Source organism: Kogia breviceps, chromosome 13 (genome assembly GCF_026419965.1).
Source record: "Kogia breviceps isolate mKogBre1 chromosome 13, mKogBre1 haplotype 1, whole genome shotgun sequence".
In the NCBI taxonomy this organism is placed as follows: Eukaryota; Metazoa; Chordata; class Mammalia; order Artiodactyla; family Physeteridae; genus Kogia; species Kogia breviceps.
In genome coordinates, this window is record NC_081322.1 from 52,316,404 (window position 1) to 52,328,065 (window position 11,662).

The 11,662-nt window shown below is 36.9% G+C and overlaps 1 pseudogene; it reads left to right on the forward strand.

Moving 5' to 3' along the window:
• Window positions 1-4,945: 4,945 nt before the first annotated feature.
• LOC131767695 (matrin-3 pseudogene) lies at window positions 4,946-7,160 on the forward strand (annotated as a pseudogene).
• Window positions 7,161-11,662: the final 4,502 nt, after the last annotated feature.

The window sequence follows — 11,662 nt, forward strand, 5'->3', positions numbered from 1 at the left end:
CAATCCCACTTCTGTGTATTATCCAAAGGAATTGAAAGATTCTTTTTTAAAAAATATTTATTTATTTATTTATTTTTGGCTGTGTCAGGTCTTAGTTGCAGCATGCGGGGTCTTTTGTTGCAGTGTGCAGGCTTCTCTCTAGTTGTGGAGCACAGTCTCAGTAATTGAGGTGCACAAACTCAGTAGTTGCAGCACACAGGCTTAGTTGTCCCACAGCAAGTGAGATCTTAGTTCCCCCAACCATCCCCTCTATTGGATGGCAGATTCTTAACCACTGGACCACCAGGGAAGTCCTGAAATATTCTTAGAGAGCTCTGCACTCTCATGCTCATTGCAGCATTATTCACCATAACCAAGATATGGAAACAACCTAAAAGTGTCTGTCAGCGGATGAATGGATAAAGAAGATATGTTGTATATATACAATGGAATATTATTGAGCCATGAGGAAAGATGAAATCCTGCCATTTGCAACAACATGGATGAACCCTTAGGGCATTATGCTAAGTGAAGTAAGTCAGACAGAGAAAGATAAATACTGTATGATATCACTTATATGTGGAATCTAAAAAATCTGAACTCAGAAGTAGTAGAGAGATGGTTATCAGGTGCTGGGAGATAGGGAAAATGGGGAGATGTGGACAAAGGGTACAAAGTTCAGCATGGTGATTATAGTTAATAATACTGTATTATATAGTTGAAAGTTTCTAAGAGAGTAATGTCACAACAAAAAAAGACATGGTAATTATGTGATGTGATGGAGGTGTTAGCTACCATTATGGTAGCAGTCATTTTTCAATAAATAAGTGTATTAAATGAACACCTTAAACAATGTTATATGTCAATTATATCTGAATAAGGCTGAGATGGTTGGGGGAGAATGGCAGTCCTAAAGAGCAGCTAAATTGTAATCGAAGGCAAAGTGGTCCTGGAATGATTTCTACAAAATAAAATAGAAATGAGAAATTAACTGAAATGTTTGATCACATTGACATATCTTGCTTGAAATGATCTTGGAGAGTTTGGAGAAAATTAGTGGTAAGAATATAGAAAAATAAACCTAACAACAACACAACCACAGCCACAATAATAACAACAAATAAGGCAACAGTTGGCTCCTGGAGAAACAAAGCATTGTCCAGAAAAATAATTATAATCATAGCATACTATCTGGCTTGCTATTGAACAGTATTTCCATATCACAAATACAGACGTAATGGATACAAATTTTACCAAAAATTGTGATATAGCTATACAAGCAGATGAACTAGTGAGTATAAATATATTATTATAGAGCTACGTCCTTGTTTTCCATATTATGAAGTCAATATATGCTTTAAGTTGAAAAAAAAAAAGATGGCAATATATTGTATTTAAAATATGGATGTAGGGCTTCCCTGGTGGTGCAGTGGTTAAGAATCCGCCTTGGACTTCTTTAGTGGTGCAGTGGTTAAGAATCCACCTGCCAATGCAGGGGACATGGGTTCGAGCACTGGTCTGGGAAAATCCCACATGCCGCGGAGCAACTAAGCCCATGTGCCAAAAATACTGAATCTGCACTCTAGAGCCCACAAGCCACAACTGCTGAAGCCCGCGTGCCACAACTACTGAAGCCTGCTCGCCTAGAGCCCGTACTCTGCAACAAGAGAAGCCACCACAAGAGAAGCCCGTGCACTGCAATGAAGAGTAGCCCCCACTCGCTGCAACTAGAGAAAGCCCACACGCAGCAAGGAAGACCCAACACAGCCAAAATTAAATACATAAATTAAAAATAAAATAAAATATGGATGTAAATAAGAGAAGAAAATAATTAAGTATTGAAATTGCTTACCTCTCAAGGAAATCACATATTGAGGTTTGAGAGAGATAGGGCTGAGCATTAGTCCTTATTGATTAGAAGCCTTGTACGATTTGCTCTTTTAAACTGTATAGATGTATTACTTTTAAAAATTATATTACAAACGTACATTTTTAATTGTAAAATGACTACATGTAAGGATATAAAAAGATAACATGTAAAATACAGGTCTGTAGGACTAGAATCTACAACATGTTTATCTAAGATGAAATTTTAAGAGCACTTTCAGTGAAATTCAACGCCAAGTTAAAGTTCAGAATTTCTCCTACCAAAGCCATATTTACTATCTCTACTTTTGTGATAATCACGCTCTTACTTTTCTTTTTTTCTTTTAACTTATTTATTTATTTTATTTTATTTTTGGCTGTGTTGGGTCTTTGCTGCTGTGTGCGGGCTTTCTCTAGTTGCGGCAAGCGGGAGCTACTCTTCTTTGTGGTGCGCGGGCTTCTCATCGCGGTGGCTTCTCTTGTTGCGGAGCACAGGCTCTAGGCGTGTGGGCTTCAGTAGTTGTGGTACACGGGCTCTAGAGCGCAGGCTCAGTAGCTGTGGCGCACGGGCTCAGTTGCTCTGCAGCATGTGGGATCTTCCCGGACCAGGGCTCAGACCCGTGTCCCCTGCATTGGCAGGCAGATTTTTAACCACTGCGTCACCAGGGAAGTTCGCCCTCACTTTTCTTTATCTTTGTACCATCAAAGGTTTTATCCCTAACCTACAGGTTAAGTGTTGCCTGTTTTTGACTTTATCTAAATGAACCCTACTACATATAGTATGCTATAACTTGCTCCATTTTCTCATACACATATTTGTGAGGTTGACCCAAGAAAGTGTGTTGCTGCCAATAATTTTTTTCCACTGTATTCTATTTGTTTTTTGCCTATACCACATTTTTGTTCAAACTACTCTTGACATTTGAGTTGTTTCCATTAATTTTTGCCGTTACAAACAAAACTATCAAATCATATAGAATTGCATTTGCTTTATGCATATTAATTTTGTATCCAGCAACTTTACTAAAATCTCCTCTTAATTCTAGTAATTTATCTCTCAGTTTTTTACTATTCTATTTATAAAATCCACAAATAATGGCATCTTTGCTTTTTTCCAATCCACATCTCCTTTATTTATTTTTCTTTGTTACTAATACTGGACCTCTAGTACATATTGAGCCTGCCAATCAGATTGTGGTTCAAATTCTCAGTTACAGCTTTGTACCCTTCTCAGCACAGAACCTATGTTCAAGAAAGTTGATTTTCCTTGTTATCTTCTGGGGTGTGAGGTAAGGAGGGCAGGTTTAATCCTGGCTCACCATTATACATTTAGCCATTTGGTGTCCTAGTTTTATAGGGGAGACGTGTCTTCCTATTAGACTCCTTATCTTGAACAAGTCTTGGGCTTTGTTTCCTGTTGCCATATCCTGTGGGGCCATGGAGAAACATGGTTAGGGAATAAGCCAGTTCCATTTCTCAACTTACCTTTCTGAGCTCTTGACTTAACTTAGATGAGACCTGAAATTGTCTTACCTTATTATCAGTTCACTGATGCATTTAAGGAAATTTTATTAAATATATTTTATGAGAACTGTTTAGTTGTTTTTATTGGCAAGTCAGTCCAGGCACCCAGCCTGCCATGTTAGCAGAAAAAAAGCAGTTGAGTTGAAGAATTATGAAAACAAACTAGGCTGCTGATTCTTCAGACAGGATGCAAGAACTAGTTTAAGTGTACCCTTTGAAGTAAGGCCAGTTTTCTAAACAATTTTTAAATCCTTTCTCAAAAAGTAATGACAATGCCAAGATTTTTTTCCTTTTCCAGTAAAAGCCATATACTACATATCCGACAGTAGGTAAAAATATCCAAAGAGTGCATTCATTGCACCCTGATGTCATTTCTCTTGGTGAAAACACTATTACGTTTTTTTTCCAGAAAAACTATCTCCGTGCCAATTCATATTATGCCAATCAGTTACACATCAAGTTTTGAACTCCAAACACCTACACAAATTTCTTCATGATTGGCTCTCACTTCTCAGAAATAACAGTAATGTTCCAGCATTCCTGAGAGATCATAGTATTCTTTTACAGTCTGTTTGATGTATGTTTCCAAAATGCCAGACAGAAACGCATAATGCCTTCAGAATTTGTGCCAAGTACACATAGCTGAGATTACTCAGATAAAGTCATATTAATCTTAAAGACATTTGCTATTTTTTTAGAATGACAAAGGGGCACTCATAAAATTTTATGTCTAATTTACTTTGTTTATTCTATGGGTGTGACCCTTGTTTGTTTTGCTATTTAATTCAATGTTTGCTGAACAAAATGACAGGCATTTTGAGTCCCACTTTCCTGCATCCAGCATAACTGAGGTTATCAGACTGGACTCGCATAGTCAGAAGAAGAAAACAGTCACTAAAATAAGGAGGCAAGAACTCCTTTTTTGTATCCATAATGTCTGGCACTACCCCTGGCATGTGGGAGAAGCTAAATATTTATGAAAGGAATAGTAATGTTGAGGGATGTTAAATAGAATTCCCCACTTGTGCCAGGAAGAAAATGACAGACAAAGAAGACAGGCTCTGGGGTTCGATAGATCTGGGCTTGTATTTCAGCAATGTCAGTCATTAACTTCCTGGCACTAACAAGTGAGCATCAGTTTCCTAATCTGTAAGGAAGGGTATAATGCCTAATTCACAGGGCCGTGAATTGTGGGAATGAAGTGAGATGGCACATAAGCAACTAGCATGGTTCCTGGCACAAAGTTGTTATTCAGTAAGTTATTTTCCAACTCTCAACCCACTTTTTCAAACACTGTTTAAAAATTATCTCGAGAGAACAACGACCACCGCTGAGGGTGCGAGCGACGTGCGCGCGCTGAGTAGGGGGAGGGGCCTGGCGCGTGCTGAAATGGGACTGAGAGTTGTCTGCTGGTTCTCAGTTCGAAGAAGATTCTACAGTCCTTATTGATCCTTTTTCTTGGCGTTACCATTTTTTGAAGCAAAGTTAACCTAGTTTTCTAGTTTGAGCTTTCTTTTTAGCCATCTTAAAAAAATTTTTTTTTTAATCTATAAACTAGACAAGAGATAGTTCTACAATGTCCAAGTCATTCCAGCAGTCATCGCTTGGTAGCAACTCGCAGGGTCATGGGCGTGACCTGTCTGCAGCAGGAATAGGCCTTCTTGATGCTGCTACCCAGTCTTTAAGTATGCCAGCATCTCTTGGAAGGATGAACCAGGGTACTGCACACCTTGCTACTTTGACAAATCTTGGAATGAGTTCTTCACTGAATCAACAAGGAGCTCATAGTGCACTGTCTTCTGCTAGTACTTCTTCCCATAATTTGAATTCTGTATTTAACATTGGAAGTAGAGGTCCCCTCCCTTTGTCTTCTCAGCACCATGGAGATGCATACCAGACCAGTAACATTTTGGCCAACTTTGGTCTGTCTGCTAGAGACTTAGATGAACTGAGTCGTTATCCAGAGGACAAGATTACTCCTGAGAACTTGCCCCCAATCCTTCTATGCTTGAAAGGAGGAGAACTGAAGAAGGTCCTACATTGAGTTATGGTAGAGTTGGCAGATCTGCTACATGGGAGCCACCATACAGAGTACCTAGGGACGATTGGAAAGAAAAGAAGCACTTTAGAAGAGATAGTTTTGATGATCATGGTCCTAGTTTCAACCCAGTGCTTGATTATGACCATGGAAGTCATTCGCAAGAATCTGGTTATTATGACAGAATGGGTTATGAAGATGACAGATTAAGAGATGGAGAAAGGTGTAGGGAGGATTCTTTTTCTGGTGAGACCTCACGTAACTATCATAAATTTGACAGTGAGTATGAGAGAATGGGACATGGTCCTGGCCCCTTACAAGAGAGATCTCTCTTTGAGAAAAAGAGGGGTGCTCCTCCAAGTAGCAATATAGAAAACTTCCATGGACTCTTACCAAAGTGTTATCCCCATCTGTGCTCTATATGTGTTTTGCCTGTTCATTCTAATAAGGAGTGGAGTCACATATCAATGGTGCAAGTCACAGTTGTTGATGCCAGCTTCTTCTTGAAATCTACCCAGAATGGAACCCTAACAATGATATAGGACACACAATGGGTGATCCATTCGTGATGCAGCAATGTACAAACCCAGCACCAGGAATTCTGGGACCTCCACCTCCCTCATTTCATCTTGAGGGACCAGCAATTGGACCAAAAGGAAATCTGGGTGCTGGAAATGGAAACCTGCAAGGACCAAGACATATGCAAAAGGGTAGAGTGGGAACTAACCGAGTTGCTCACATCATGGATTTCTGGCAAGGGAAAAACTTGAGATATCAACTATTACAGCTGGTGGAACCATTTGGAGTTATTCAAATCATCTGATTCTAAATAAAATTAATGAGGCATTTATTGAAATGGCAACCACAGAAGATGCTCAGGCTGCAGTGGATTATTATACAGCTATACCAGCATTAGTATTTGGCAAGCCAGTGAAAGTTCATTTATCCTAGAAGTATAAAAGAATAAAGGCCTTTATTGAGATGGAGACCAGAGAAGATGCAATGGCAATGATTGACCACTGTTTGAAAAAGGCCCTTTGGTTTCAAGGGAGTTGTGTAAAAGTTGACCTGTCTGAAAAATACAAAACATTGGTACTTAGGATTCCCAAGAGAGGCACTGACTTACTGAAAAAAGATAAATCCCAGAGAAGATCTTACTCTCCAGATGGCAGAGAATCTCCAAGTGATAAGAAATCCAAAACTGATGGTTCCCAGAAGACTGAAAGTACAACTGAAGGTAAAGAACAAGAAGAGAAGTCAGGTGAAGATGGTGAAAAAGATACAAAGGATGACCAGGCAGAACAAGAACCTAACATACTTCTTGAATCTGAAGATGAGCTACTTGTAGATGAAGAAGCAGCAGCAACACTGCTAGAAAGTGGCAGTTCAGTGGGAGATGAGACAGATCTTGCTAATTTAGGGGAAGTGGCATCTGATGGGAAAAAGGAAACTTCAGACAAAGCCATGTGAAAAAAGTTGCACATGCGAGTGCTTCAGCAACTGCGAAGAAAAAGCTTAAAAAGGTGGACAAGATTGAGGAACTTGACCAAGAAAATGAAGCAACGTTGGAAAATGGAATTAAAAATTTGGAAAATACAGAACCAGGTGCTGAATCTGCTGAGAATGCTGATGATTCCAACAAAGATACAAGTGAAAACGGTGATGAAAACAAGGAGGACTATACAATCGCAGATGAGTACAGAATTGGACCATATCATATCAGCCCAGTGTTCCTGTTGAAATTTCTGAGTAAATTGGCAGAAGAACACAGGCAGAAGAAGGAAGCTAAAATGTGCAAGAAGCTTAATGATTTCAAAGAAAATAATGGTTCTTTGTTTTTAAATGTTAACCTTTTTAAAATACAGTACAGATAGAAGAAAACTATTGTACTCTTTTGTTATAGTGGAAAAATAATAGACGTCTTGTTCAAGTGTTAAGTGTTATAGCAAAAATACATATATGGTTAAGTTAATGAAGAATTGTTTTTGTTTTATCAAAATGGTAACAGACAGAAATACTTTGTAGAGACTGACTTCATATGCTACTTAAGACACTTGCACCACTAAGAAAGATACATAGAAACATTCAGAGCAATGAAATTTAGTAGTTCCAAGCTTCAAAGAAATGTCAAAACTTTTGATTCCATTCAATAAAGAACAAAACCAATTGTATTTGTATTACTTTCATTTGAAACGTTCCACATTTTAATCTGAGCCTTGCAGACTTTTCATTTGGAGTCTGAAGCATTTTTGGTTTTGTTTCATTTTTTGAGAACTTCATTAATGTGACATTGGTAATTAAAATGAAGATGCAGTTTTCTTTTAAAGGCATGCTGTAGTTTAGGTAATAAGAAATATTAAGTAATTGGCTTTAGATTTTGTAATTTTTTCCCTAAGTCTCTGCTAGATTTCATATTCTAGTAGTCAACGTATTTTTCAGTGAAATGTAAAAATATTCCCATTCTCTTTGACCAGTATTAATTTCTTGAGATCTTATTGCTTGTCACTTGAATCCTGTAGATGTCATACATCTGGTATAAGAAACATTTGATTTTTGAAGTGTGTAGACCATCTCTTAATATTTTCAAGATGTAATTTTACATTTCTGCATTTTAAAAAAGTTTGGCTGTAATCTTAGATGCATGCTTCTAATTCATATACTTGCGTATGTGACCTTTGTGAACAGAAATTTGCATGTATAATCTGTGTCCACTTGTAACTTTCTGATTATATACTGCTTATATCTGTGGATTCAAGTTTCTGAAGTGAGTACCAATAAAAAAAAAAAAAACTAGGCCATGTTCATTGGTTATACATGTTTGAAATGTTAACCAATATGTCTGTCAGTTGTGGTTTTTATTCACTATTACACTTTTTTGCATGCTTTAACAAATTATTATATTTTTAATCTAGAGTGTTCCAAAGACTGCTACTAAAGATCTGAGTTTAAAAAAAAAATTATCTCTTTTACCATTTGGTATTGAATATGTTGCCTGTATCTGATTTCCATCATGGTGCTTCTTCTTTATAATAGCACTACTCTTACAGTGCACTATGCCTTGTCTAGTTTCTGGCCAAATGACAAAGGATTATTTTTAAAAAGAAGGAGAACTGTGAACAAAACTCCCATTTTTTCCCACTGATTTCATCCCTGATCATGGCTTCTTCAGTGAACAGTATGCACAGTTTTCAAACTATTTCATGTCTGTGTCCCCTGGTTCAAATTCTAAACACTGACACTGAATGATTAGGTCTATATACAAATTGTTTACCCATGATTGAATCACACAGTACAAACATGACCACCCAAACCCATCACTTTAGCAAGGGCTCTGAGAGGGGTACAATTTCAAAGAAGTGGCTGCTGTTGGAAAGTTATATAGACATACCTAGTTCACCTCATCTGATTCCATGCTCACCAAATTATCGTTTAATAATTTGGTTTACCTTGAAGCTTGCCTATTGAAGAAACATGCACTGGCATTTGGGAGTTATATTTCTCTTTGTAAATTAATAAATTGAATTCAGTAATATAAGCAAAAGGAGAGAAGATAAACATAGAGGATCAATCTACAAAAGGAAAATAGAAAAAAATACTTATGGGGAAGTAAGGAAAAGGGAGAACTAGAAAATTACTTTACTTTCTGTTCCTGAGGTTTGGCTTCTCATTCTGAACTTTCCGTGAGATTCCCCTGTAGCCTGCAGATATATCACATTTCTGCTTGATCTACTTTGAGTGAGCTTTTGGTTTTTCAACTGTGGCCCATTGAGCAAAAATATTTTAAATCTTAGAAGCCTGAAACACTGCGTCAGACCTTACTGTCACGCTGTAGTAAATTCTCCAAGGTAGTGCAGTCCTGTGAGGTTTCTTAGCAATCAGCCAACTGTAGCTCACCTTCCTTGACTCAATAATATTTATTGATTTGCTTATTTGAGCAAATTATCTCTAAGATAAAGTCTATAGTAATATATTTACTTGTACAAAGAAAATCATATAAGCCCTGAAGATTTTAATTAGCAGTAAAATATGAAATGTTGTCACTGAGTTTTGCTTCCTCAACCAATTTTTTTTTAATCCAAGAAGTGCTAGTAAGAAGGACATGAGAGTGGTATGAATAAAATTATAAACCTAGCACTTTTACATTTTACAGATTACAAAGATAGTGATAGAATCCAAAATCTCCATATCTTTAATATATGTAATAGGTATCACATTGGCTTCCTGTGTAGTTTTGTCTGAATCATGTTTAAGCCTTACTTCAACTCTTGAGACATAGAATACAACAATGGTCATTGATACTCATCACCACTTCAATTGCTTGCAGTAGACATAAGGAAAAGACTAGCATAGTATTATAAGTATTTGCATTCAAGTAGCTACAAGCCATGGCATGTGGAAAGAAAAAAGTGCTTTTAAGACACATAAAATACAATGTTATCCACTTACTAAATAAAGAATCAAGAACCCCAAAAAGGCAGTTAAAAAAAAACAAAAAAACTGAACTCACTGGTTTCAAATGTTAGAATAAAAGAAGAAAAATAAAGAAGAAAAGCATAAAGTAAAAGAAAATTTGTTCCCTCAAATTTAATCATAGTAAATGCAAACTTATACTGTTCTACCTAATGTCACTTAATTAATTTATTCTATCAATCTTTCATTATTTTTCTTAGCTTGACAAGTTGGGAAAGGATGTTATAATAATTCATAAAATCTTTGATAATGTCTCTACCTTGTCTAATAGTCAGTAATCTGGAAACATTATTTTCCAAGTTAGTAAACCAATGTTGCTTGCTAATTAGCCTATGCCTACCAAAAATCTGGTCCTACTTTTTGATATCAAGACAGAGCTTCCTCAGGGCAAATTTGTTAGGGCTAGTGATCTTTTTTTCAGTAGCACTAAATAGACTTAAAGGAAGGAATAGAATCCCAGTGAAGAAAATATCCTGCCATCAGCTACTTCACATTTCAGAACAGAGCAGACAACCTCAGGGAGCTGTGGATAAACGGTAAATGACAACCAAGATTCTGCCCATTATTAATTCAGTATCTTGCTGTTTGGTTTTCGGCAGAAAATCGCCTGCATTGGCAGGCGGCTTCTTAACCACTGCACCACCAGGAAAGTCCATTGTTTTGTTTTCTGGGCTAACTTTTCTCGTAGTTAAACATAAAGCACTACTTATACTCATTATAAAAAACTGTAAATATGTAGTTGTGGTGGAGACAATAAGTTATACAGGGAAGAACTGATTTATTTTTTCCCAAAAGTCTAATCCTTAGATCTACTTTAAACTGTTGTCTAAGGCAAAAAGTCAAGACAAATAATGCATTTTTATACCTAGCTGGTAAGGCTTTGAATAAAACTTTGATAATCTGCAGCAAAATAGTCAGATACTAGGCTGAGGTTCAGAAACTCTTGCAATTGATTTTGTTCATTTTTATTTTAAAGGACCAATGTATTTCAGAAAAATGCTTCCTTGTGGTAGAGAATAACAACATGCTCATAACTTTCTTCTAAATATTCAAACAAAACACATAATTAGTCTTGGCAGTAGAGAATCACAATTGCCTCTCACTGTGTTGAACTCTTTGCTTCCCTTTTATTTATTTGGTTATTTATTTAAAATATTTATTTATTTAGGCTGCACTGGGTCTTCATTGCAGCATGCAAGATCTTTGTTGCAACATGCAGGGTCTCTTTTTTTTTAGTTGCAGCATGCAGACTTCTTAGTTGAGGCATGTGAACACTGAGTTGCGGCATGCATGTGAGATCTAGTTCCCTGACCAGGCATCAAACCCGGGCCACCTGTATTGTGAGCACCCACAGGACCACCAGGCAAGTCCTTGCTTCCCTTTTCTTTAAGTATTACAAAAAAATAATTTCATATGGGTGTATAAAGCAGCCAATAGAAGAGAAGCATAAAAATGACTATTAAATTGTATCCTGTGTATTGTCACTCCTGTGGTAATGACCATAATTTATGACACAACTTTATATTCTGCATATATCTTCAGAAGCTACTAAATGTGACTAACAGTAATTAAGAATAGCCCTGTGGAATAAGTCTTAAAACGTTATCTGACAACTTGGCTAAGGGTGACAGAATTTTCTCTAAATAGCTCAGATTTTATAATAGTACCTAAATGAGAACTTATCCTCTCATGCAGAAACAGTTTTGTTTTGCTTTTAAAATTTATTTATTTATTTATTTATTTTTGGCTGCATTGGGCCTTCGTTGCTGCGTGCAGGCTTTCTCT